The sequence below is a fragment of the Mastacembelus armatus genome, chromosome 14, assembly GCF_900324485.2.
Source record: "Mastacembelus armatus chromosome 14, fMasArm1.2, whole genome shotgun sequence".
NCBI classification, from domain to species: Eukaryota; Metazoa; Chordata; class Actinopteri; order Synbranchiformes; family Mastacembelidae; genus Mastacembelus; species Mastacembelus armatus.
Window position 1 is genome coordinate 21,475,178 of NC_046646.1, and position 11,132 is coordinate 21,486,309.

General features: G+C 35.9%; 1 long non-coding RNA gene across 1 annotated transcript; it reads right to left on the reverse strand.

The window, feature by feature from the left end:
• Positions 1-3,513: 3,513 nt before the first annotated feature.
• LOC113143639 (uncharacterized) lies at positions 3,514-4,153 on the reverse strand. Its single transcript, XR_003297061.1, has 3 exons — positions 4,104-4,153; positions 3,783-3,837; positions 3,514-3,651 (listed from the first exon to the last, which is right to left on the reverse strand). It is a non-coding gene; the product is annotated as an uncharacterized LOC113143639 (long non-coding RNA).
• Positions 4,154-11,132: the final 6,979 nt, after the last annotated feature.

Sequence of the window (11,132 nt, forward strand, 5' to 3'; positions counted from 1 at the left end):
GCGGGTGGATGTGTTCCTCCACTCAGCACTCAGCAAGTCTTACCCTGAGGTGTCAAGGGTTCTGTCAGACCCTTTTACTTCTCTCCCATGGACAAGCCACAGTAGAGAGAGGATTCTCAGTCAACAAGCAAGTTGAAACCTGCAACATCCTCGAAGAGTCAATGGAGGCTCTAAGGTTGATTTGTGACAAGGTCAGTGTTTGTGGAGGCATTCTAAAGGTACCTTTGACCAAGGAGCTCCTGGATTCTGTAGCTTCTGCGAGATCAAAGTACAGGATTTACTTGGAAGAGCAACGGAAAAAGAAAGAGACTGCAATGGAGAACCTTAAGAGGAAAGCAGCGGAAGATGAGCTAGAACAGCTGAAAAAGAAGAGAAACGTTTTAAGAGACGTGTGCCAGACACTACAAAACGATCACCAAATCTAACACCTTGAGAAGAAGACAAAAAGAAAAACTCAATGAGTTGGTGCAAACTGAAAAGTTGGTGGAATGCAAAGCAAATGAACTGAGGTGCATGTATTGAGTTTTGATCAGAATTGATCATTGTTCAAATTTCTGCTGTGAAAAGATTCTTGTGGCATTATATATATTTTAATAAACTTTATCCTTGGTTTAAGTTATTTTTTTCAAGCTTTGTTTCTTCCCAGCTCATCTCAGTTGTTGTATGTGCTGTTGCTCTATAGATTTAGTTGCAAACTACATCTGATTAAGTTAAATGGTGTGTTGCTGATTATAGCTTGAAGTGGCGATGAGGTCTTAAAATATATTGTGAGGGTCTTTAAAAAGTCTTAAAAAGGTATTGAAATTAACCTTTGGATTCCTGCATTTACCCTGTATATGTAAAAACAAGAACAGAAAAATATAATGCAGTCTTTTGCACACCACTGTTTGCACGTACTACAGGACAATGACACCCGTTGACCAAGGAAATTTATGTTAAGCATGCCATTGTTGCTACTGTAGCAGTTTTTTTTTTGTTTTGTTTTGTTTTGTTTTTTTTTTTTTGTGTTTTTCTGTAAAATTTTCTGCATTTAGTTATTAATGTAAAATATTTGATATTTGTTTGACCTCTGTGCACATGAGGTTTTGGTGCTTTTTTTTATAGGGCTTAAGATTTGTATAATCAACACAATGAAGACTAAAAACACTACAACACCGATATTAGCTTGATGCTTTTGTCAGAATTTCAGATGTTTTTGTTGGTAAGTTAAGGGTTTAGGATAAGGTTAGGTAATGCGTAATGTTTAGGGCGAAAGTTAAGTTGCATTTTGATGGGTGTTGGGTCTGGTTTTACTTCTGTAGGTTATTATAACATCAGAGTAGATAATTTCATCTTCAGTGTTACCTGAAAGAAGTAAAAATAGGCATCAGGCATATTCCAACACACTATTAATATTGTATGGTAAAGACTTGTCAAATCAGTCAGTACTTTCTTCTGCCCTACTACAGAATTGTAACATAACTAACATAATCATAAAAGAAACAACTTCAAACCCTTAACTAATGCGAAGTTTTACTAACTAATTTGGCAAAAAATTGCATCAATATCAATATGGTCCTCAGTGAGACAGAGGGTAAGCTAAAGACAAGAGAATTGGAAAAATGGGAAAATGTCTTCCTCTTACCTTCATTTACAGTCTGGGGTCTTCTTTTCATATTTAAATGTTTGATACCAAAATACAGAGCCAAGAGGAGAAGCAGAATGGAAACACTTGGTATCACAGCTGCAATCACAGGTGAGGGGAGAGAAATGGAACCTAGAGAACACACATGTGAACCCAAATTAGTGTGTGTGTGTGTGTGTGTGTGTGTGTGTGTGTGTGTGTGTGTGTGTGTGTGTAAAGGTTATAGATGTTATTTACGGAAGTTTATTTAAAAAAATAAAAATAAAAAATTTAATACTTTACCTGTACAGCTTGTAAGGATGATAAATGTTCTTTTACTGCTGACATTGTTTTGAACATGACACGTTAAGTTTCCTGTGAGCTGTCCATATAACCTGATGGTAACACTGTGATGATGATGTTCAGTTGTATTCCCAGGTGTACTCTGTATCAATAGGTTATTGTCCAGAGTCAAAGTGAGATGTACTTTATCTCCTTTGGAGGAGCAGCTCACTTTCTTCTGTTCTGTTGACAAACACTCCTGAGACACAACTGGTTCTGACACTGGAGCTGAAAGACAAATACCTAGTCACATATACATGCAGTACCATCAACTGTGTGTTCTGTAAACTGCCATCTCTATGTATCTATTTCACTATGTACTTCCATTCTAGAAATACATTTTGAGGCCTACATTTGTTTGAGACCCAGCTGATGGTCGGTCATTGGCCAATATCAGACCACTCTTGAATACTCGCTAATCTTTGTGCTGTCTCCTGCAGTGTCTCACAGCACATATTTTCAATTAGAAGCAGAAATTGGCTTGTGTTTCTTTTTTGAGTGACATATACAGACCTACATCAGCTAGTATGGAGAGTTATTCATGCATGTGCAGAATGTACATGCTGGTTGACCTTTGGCTGTACTTTGTGGTTTGAGTGCCACTTGTTGGCTCAGATGAAGGTGACATTAGATGGTGCGACAGTCGGCCTTTGTCGCTGCTGGTTTTATTAATTTTTTTTATTATTCTTTTTTTCCCCATGTCAGCTTAGTGTGTATCTGCGCTTAAGTTTCAGTACATTTTTTTTATGAACAAACTTTACAACAAACAAACTGAATTTTGCGAACACCTATAAATTCTCAGTGTATGTTTCAGAACTGTGTACTATGAAAAAAAGTAGACAAATCATTTGCACCTATCGTATTTACTTATAATACCTAAAAGTATTATAGGTATGATATGAAAACTAGTGTATTTCCAGATGTTACACAAAATATGTATATAACCAGTGCATAAAAGTTTTGTAATAAAATCCACAATGTTGTGCAATATTTGGAGTATTGATATAATAGTGCAATTCTATTTATAGTTACTTTTGAAAATATTTTAAAAATGCTATGAAAACTTTAGGTAATGCAGTTACTGCTCCATTTAAAATGTACCATAGTAGTTGTAGTACTAGTTTAAAATGTTACATACATACATGTTACATACATAATATTTATATCTTCATTATTACTGAACATGAGCTGATCAGCACTGAGTGAATGCCAAACAGGGCATATTTTCAACATCAACTAAAATTAAGTGCTGAAATGTCTGTATAAAATAATATAAAATAATCTGTAGTAAAACATATTTGTAATAAAATTCACAAATATATGTTATAGTTTAGGACAATACTTAAAAAATAACAAAAAAATATAACGCTTAATGTTTTTGGCCTTACCTTGTATTTCTAGAGAGATGTTGATTATGTGCAATAGTATTCCATCAGTAGAGCTGTATGTTTCCAGCTTGTAATCTCCAGAGTCTCTCTTTGTTGTGTTGTAAAGCCTAACTGTTCCATTTGGAAAGAATGCAAAGTCGTTCCTGTATTTATTGATAAGCACCTCTGTGTTAACAGTTACCATGAAAATCATATTTCTATTCTTTTTCAGACTTGTCTTATTTCTTTGAGGGGGTAGGTGGAAAATCAGTGGCTCGCCAAGTGCTCCAAAGCACTGCTGATCTGCAATAGTATCAGATATATTGCAGTCCGAAGCCCCTGATAGAAATATAAATAAAATACTAATCAAAACATTTTTTTTAGTTACTAGGTTAGTTTTCGTTAGTTACAGTGGCAATATTGAGCTGCACACATTTGCTGTTAACTACACAGTTTGTAAGTGATTGTACCTTTTGCCAGAGATGTTGCCAGAGTTGCAATGACCATGTAGAAGAAAATCATTTTCTGTCAAAGAGAGCAGATTGTTAGAGCCTTGTTTTATCAGATTTCTTCCAGATACATGACAAAAAACAACAAATGAGAAGTTGTTCAGTACATTTATTATTATATCTATTATATATATTTGTAATTATTATCATGTTCATTTGAAAACAGTTTTAGAGAAAAATGTATATATTTTTCTTAAATTCTCAATTATTTACTAGTGAAAAACTTTTTTTCTAAACATTTAATATCAGCATTAAGAAAGTTCAATTTAAAATTTCACTCACTGCTTTTACCATAGGCTGTTTTCTGTGTGGGTTATTGACTGGTCTGAAATTTTCCACTGACTGCAGGGTGGTGTATTTCTGGTCTTTTGTGTTGCTTTGTGTTAACAAATTGAGGAAGTGTTTTTTGCCCTCACATTTCTGAATTGTAATACATTTCACAACGCACAAAGCTAACACTTTTAAACTTTATATTATACAGTTGTGATTTACATGAAATTTGTAGCATATGAGCTTTTCTTAATATTTTCAGAAATCATAAAGTTTTCTGTGTAGTTGTGCTTTTAATGTATGGAGTCAGCAGTGACTGGGCACCTGGGCAGCAGTTTCCTTTTTTAAAATATCTCTGCAATATATGTAAGTCTACTATTCAAGATGCATCAAGATGTCAGTTTTTTGCTCAAAGTCATTTACCAGACCGTGGACACTGTGAATTCAAGCTGCCAGCTGTGGTTGTTGGTTGTAGACTTAATGCATAAGGAAGCAGAGTGTAGGGAGAGGATGAACGTGGACATCAGTCAGTAAAGTCGTTTAGTGTTTTTAACCAATGTGCAGCATTGATATTTCATGAAACAAGTCATCATTGACTGCCCACCAGAGAAATGTGACTATACATTCATCCAATTATCTTTTTATAGTACAGAAGAGATGATAGCTTTGAGTGATTTGCCATATGCTTTGGCATTAGGTTTTACTTGTATTTTTGAATTCAAATGTAGTGCACATGTGCTGTAGTTGTGGTGTTATGCTACAGTTTGGCAGCTCAGTGACACTGGGTTCCTGCAGGTTATGTAGCACCACATTATCACCATATTTAGCTTGATGGTTTCCTCTATGAAGCCTGTAATACCTTTGCCATCTCTCCAAGAACAGTCACTATACTTTGACAGCACATCATTGATAAAGAAAATTAGGGTGAAGGCATCTGATTGTAAAGTCAGTTAAAGTCCAACACTTTCATTATTTAATTAACTGTTGTGGCAAAATAATTATTATTCTAGAGGTTAGTAATAAAAAGAATAAATGCCAAATTGTCTTTTAAGCTTTATTTTCTTGCAAGAAAAGGGGCAGCACAAAGTACAGAGACACTTCACTGAATTTGAAGTTTCTCAGCTTCTGCTGGGCTGAGGGTTTCATGCACACAATTGCTCTTGCTTCCCTTTTCTACTACAAAGATTATTCCCTAATGCAGTTACATCCCAAAAACGGCCTCTCGGCAGAAGTCAGTGAGGATGCGGTTCGTGGTTTCCTGCAGCAAGAGACAGGTTATACCCCCAAGTTATATCCCAAAAACTTAGTCTTCTTTAACAGTTAAGTCTCCATCCTGGGCATACTGGGCGTGCCTTCTTGTACCAAAGGTTTGCTGTGTCCATCTCATAAGGATCAGGCAGCACATTAGAAGGTGCCACTAAGTGTCTGGTTTTCTGAACTTCTTTAAATCTTGTACCCATATGCTCATATCTATTTTTAACAATGTACTATACATTGCCATAGCCTGCAATGCTAAAAGTTGGTGGAAACTATTTAACCTCGTGTGTGAGTTTTTTTTTTTATTTGTAACTACAGCTTAATTTTTTTTTCTTTTTTCCTGTTCATCTCTGCCTTAGCTGCTTCGACAGACCACTGTCAAAATAATAAGAAAGGATAGAAGCTCACGGATGTACAGAAGTGGCCATGTTGTGGCAAACTGAAAAGATCAAATCAGCAGACTAAATTATATTTTAGTTATTTCATCTATGACTTGATGCACCGTTTTCAAAGTTGGCAAGAGATCCAGTCACCAATAGTAATGCCATATGGCCTGATTGATACTCGCGTATTCTCATGATGTATTTATAGTAGGTATAAACATTAAAGGATTAACTTGCATTTGAGTGTATATATAAAGCTACAAAATTCGAGTTATGCTGCCAGCTTGTAGGCTGAGGGAAAATGAGTAGGTGTGTTCTTCTATATATGAATGTAATGATACCATGATGTGACATTTTCAAAGACTTGTTGTGGAAAAGATGCTTCATCTTGTATCTAAAGTTAGCAGCCACACTGAAACTAACTTAAATTTGTAACAGCTTGAGCTTTGTCTCGTTACACGTTAGGACTTTTTGCATCCCCTTGTGGTCAGAATTGTTACATTGCTTGCAGCTTGTTTCAGTTTCTGACAGTGTTCATCCTCCAGATATCATCCATGACATTTATTTTTTGGTAAAATGTTACTGACTGCTAGTTACAGGGTATTTAAACAATATCACTCAAGGTCATGCTGTCATATCTTCAGCTTTGTGATATCGTCTGCACCAGGCCGCTAGTTGAGTGGCTACGTTTCCATCACATCTGTGCTGATTTTTAGTGCAACAGCGAGTACTGTGTGATATAACCTCTGTGCATGGCTGTAGGCTTTGGACTTACAGTCTCAAGTGCAGTGGGTGTACCAGTTTTTGGATGCTTGCTGTCTATGCTTGTCTGTCAATAACAATGACAGGTTTTCCGTTATGTCTAAAAGATCTGCCCAACATCAGTGTTGTCCACCGAATTGTCAACATGCTGTCATCAGCATCCACCAGCGAGTGGGCAAGATTTTAAACTTTACATTTCAAGCTACAGTCATACTTATGAAGGTGAATAGTTAATATTATGATATTATCTAGTGTGATGTTTGGTTTATAAAATAGTGACACAGATGCTAGCTGTATATATTTTATACTAACATGATTTTGTATTCTGACCTTGTTTAAAAACAAACAAAATACTTCAGAATTACCTAATGCTGTACAAGTATTACAAAGACATCACATTTTACATAAGTGATCATGTTTAAGAAGCAAATGAAGGAATGATTGAAAGACTTTCTCTGTATTTATTATATTTGGCAGGTGAAAAAGCAACAGCTGTCCTACTGCTCCAAAATATTGTCCAACTCCAGCAGAAAAATTGCATTCAATAGAACCTCAAATCAAACAATAATTAAATCCTTAGTGTACAGTACAAATAAATGTCATAGAACAGTGTTTTATTTCTCTAGGGGAATGAAAGGGTACTATACACTACTATTTTTTTATTTTTGTAATTTTGTTTTGTACTACAAAAGTCATATTTTTATTTTGTATAAATATAAGATCAGTTCACTGCCATTCTTTGTAGACCTGATTTTTTTTTTTTTTTTTTTTTTGCAATATTGTCCCTGTGCTTTTACCTATAGCAATTTTTTACCTTTTGCCAGAGCTGCTGTTGCCAGAGTGGTGATGATGTAGATAAAAGTCATTGTCATTTTTCATTTATATTTTGGGAATTGAGAAGTGGTCTATAGATTCTGTCCTCAACAGGTGCCACTGACCAAAAATTCAAGCAAGTGGATTTGAGTTAAAAAAAAACAACAACAAAAAAACCTGAAATAAAAATAGAGAATCAAAGCTGCAGCGGTGGAAGCAGCAGGCAGTCAGACAAAAGTAAAGGAGTCATTTTCCAAATCAAGGCCAACTCACCAGACTGCTGCAGTGGGGCCACATGTTCTCAAAGGAAGGGGCATTTAGGCAGAGGGAGAAGCCCTCCTTCTTTCTAGTGCAGTCATCTCATAAAAATACAGAGGGTAGAGAGATGGGGAGGCAGGTAGAGAAAGCAGGGAAAGTCATAAGTGTTATTCCATATGACCTAAGCATAAAGACTGCTTCAGATGTTATCGCTTTGTATGAGAGTCGGCATCAGTATGTTGTAACATGGTTCTTATGGAAAGATGACTGGTGAAGATTGTGGAAAGATAATTCCCCTTTGGAAATCTGAAACCATAGAGAAAACCTAAGATAGTGGAGTGTTAGGAAGTATAACTAGAAAATTGTTTTAACTGTGTTGTGTTTGAGAATTTGATTATGGTTAGAAGAATTTGAAAACATTAGTAATACACACATTTTAATTGAGAACAGTTATATATTAAATTCATAGAAAAGTGAATTGATTATGTTCATTTTCTAAACTAAGCTGCACTCTCAGCATATCCTGTACTGTAACGATGAGTAGAAAATGTAAAAATGACATTTGAAAGACTACAAACATAAATGTGTCAATGAAAAGCTCAAAAAGATTGAAGGCACAAGCTGAACAGGTAAAGCAGCTCCAGAGGAGAAAGATGTGGCCTGAGCTACAGTGGTAGGAGAGGATTAATTGATGACGTGAGACTGAGTTGTTGCAGGAAACCACACACCGTTAAAAGCCCTAACCCTTCACATTCTATTAAACCTTACTCATCCTCTGCGTCTCTCTTTTTCAGTCACACAAGAGTGCAAAACATCTCTCCTTGATGCTCAGTAAAAATGGGATTTTCTGACAGCACAAATACGGTGAGTTATTTGCACTAGTGACAACTAAATGACTGTCAGTGTTGTCTTAGACGATAAAAGGACTTGGTCAAGAAGCTCAGAAAACCTGTCCAATTAGAAGACATACTTACCATACTTACCATTAGAAGACAAGCATGCATGGATAATAATTACATATATGTACATTTTATGGCTTTGGTCCTAATATTACGCACAACAGTCCAGCACAATGGCCATACCACACTATACCTACACCTATGTATCAGCTTATATTTCAAGTCTTGTGTTTTAGACTTAACTGTAAAGCCTTTGTTCATTTCCTGTGTTGAACATTCGATTTCCAAATACGGTAGAAAGCTTTATACTGTGCATCCTGGTCATAGTTTAACCTTATTGCACCCTGGAGTATCTCGAAAGAACCGTTCGCCAAAGAAACAGTGATGCTGAGCAGCAGTTAGTCCCAGCAGCTGGTTCAGGAGTAGTTTAACCAGCCTTTCCAGCATTCAGCACCAGAGCTGACAGCATAAGAGCAGCAAACAGAAATAAGTCACACAGCAATTTCTTTACATCTCCCCTCTGTTTTTCAGTTGCAGTTAGTTTTATGATTAGGTTATTCAGGACAAAGGTCAGTTTGTAAAAGTTTATTCTACAGTGTTATCTGACACTGTCCTTTTTACAATAATATAAATTAAAAGAAATTACTAACAAAATGAGAATCCTTCTTGAACATGTCAACTGATGAATCAAATCATCATTGTAGGGTGGCAGCCTTACCAATGAGGCACTATTTGTTTGAGGCCCTGAAAAGAGAGTTAAGAGTTGTTTTAGAGTCAGCATCTTATATATGGTGAATGTGGTAAAAATGTGCTCTGTATCAGGGAGGAAATCTTTATCTGGTTACCTGTGATAAGCTTTGGCTCCATCCTGTGGTCAGTGGTGATCATTACATTATTCAAGCTAAAAATTTCTGCCCTCTGCTACTGATTGTTTTTGCAATTACTACCAGAGTCCAGATACTCCACGTCAGCTATGACTTTTCTTAACCCTCTGAGATCTGAGGGGGTTTTGGGGCCTGGACAAATTTTGACATGTCCTGACATTTGTACTTTTTTCAGTGTCTTCTAAACATATTAATGTCTAAAGTCTAATAACACTGTAATCAGCACAAAATTGGCTACAATAATATGTGAACAGCAAGTTTATACATTATTGTGTTTTTGAGAAAAAAGTGTTTATGCATGGTTAGTGAAAAACTAAAATTTTTTACTCACTGAAATAAGACCATAAAACACAAACAGAACATTGGTTCACAAGACTTTGGAGACCTGCATGTTCTAGGCTAAAGTGTTTACTTCACAGTGTTGAGAAAGTCATCTTGTTCACACATTCACAGTAAACAATACACTGATTTAAATTTTCTAAGACACTTTTTGTCCAGAAAGGCCATATGCAAGAGGGTGTGTCTGAGGATCAATAGTCATGTGATTTACTTGAGACGACAAAAGACGCACTCAAGGACCAGACAAAGACGCGCATAATGAGCCTTTCAGTCAATGTAGCTGAGAAGGGATTAGTGCAGCACAATACAAAACAATGAGGAGCCAAACGATCCTCATTTGAGTTAAAATCAGTGTTTTTACTCTGAGGACAAACTAAACTATTTGTCTCTGTGTGGAATACAAGAAGCGCTTCTTCACGTCCGTGACGCGCCATCATCCAAACGCGCAGAAAAAAATTCTATGAAGTTTGATATTTTGTGCCATTTCTCAGGGGCGTGCACATATTTACCTGGTTCACCTGAGATTATTTACATGTGAACAGTGGACAGTGTACAAGGCGGGACCGCATTACCTGTAATGAGGTGAGACAGGAAAAAACGGACTTCTCCTTACATCATACGGATTAAATAAAAAGTGATGATTTGTTTTCAACTTGAATGGTTTCATTTAAAAGAAAACATTTCAAGCTTTCTAGCCATATAATTCTTATTTTTATGAGCAAAGTATTCGCTGAGATTCTGGTTGTTTTATTTACGCGTCTGTGAAGAGAAATGGCAGAGACAGAAAAGACGGACAGTGCACCCTGTTGGCTTTCTTTATTTAAAAAAAGCACAATGTTTTGTTGTTATTATGATGGTATACCACTAAAACTAGACCCTTTATAGATTTGAATGATATACTTCTTTTATCTGTACGATCAGAATTGACAGAGTAATTTAAGATTGTTTCGGCCTTATCAGGAAAAGATGCGTCAAAACGCGCCGGCGCATTCGTCGACCCCAGAGGGTTAATTACAAACCAATGTAAGTGTATCCATTCTCTGTTATTTGGTGACTTAAGAGTGTATTTGAGGTCTCTTTATATCTGGTCATTGTTTAATGCTAAATAGAGATCAAAAATACAACACAGTGTACAGAAGAGACACTTATAAACAGCTTTTTCTTGGTTGTATTGTTTATTTATTTAAACATCTTCCAAAGTGCCACCTACACACAAAGGCACAAATCATTGAAAGTAAAAGCACTGATAAGCGAGCCATTACTTTTCGAACCTTGATGCATAAATACTTAAACATATTCTGTAATTTTAAACTATAGTTTAAGAATCAAATCATTATGTTCACAGATTAACATTTTTCCTGATGAGCAGATGCCAGGACTCTTTAATGTTTTATATGTAAAAACAAGAACATAAAAATATAATGCAGTCTTTTGCACACCACTGTT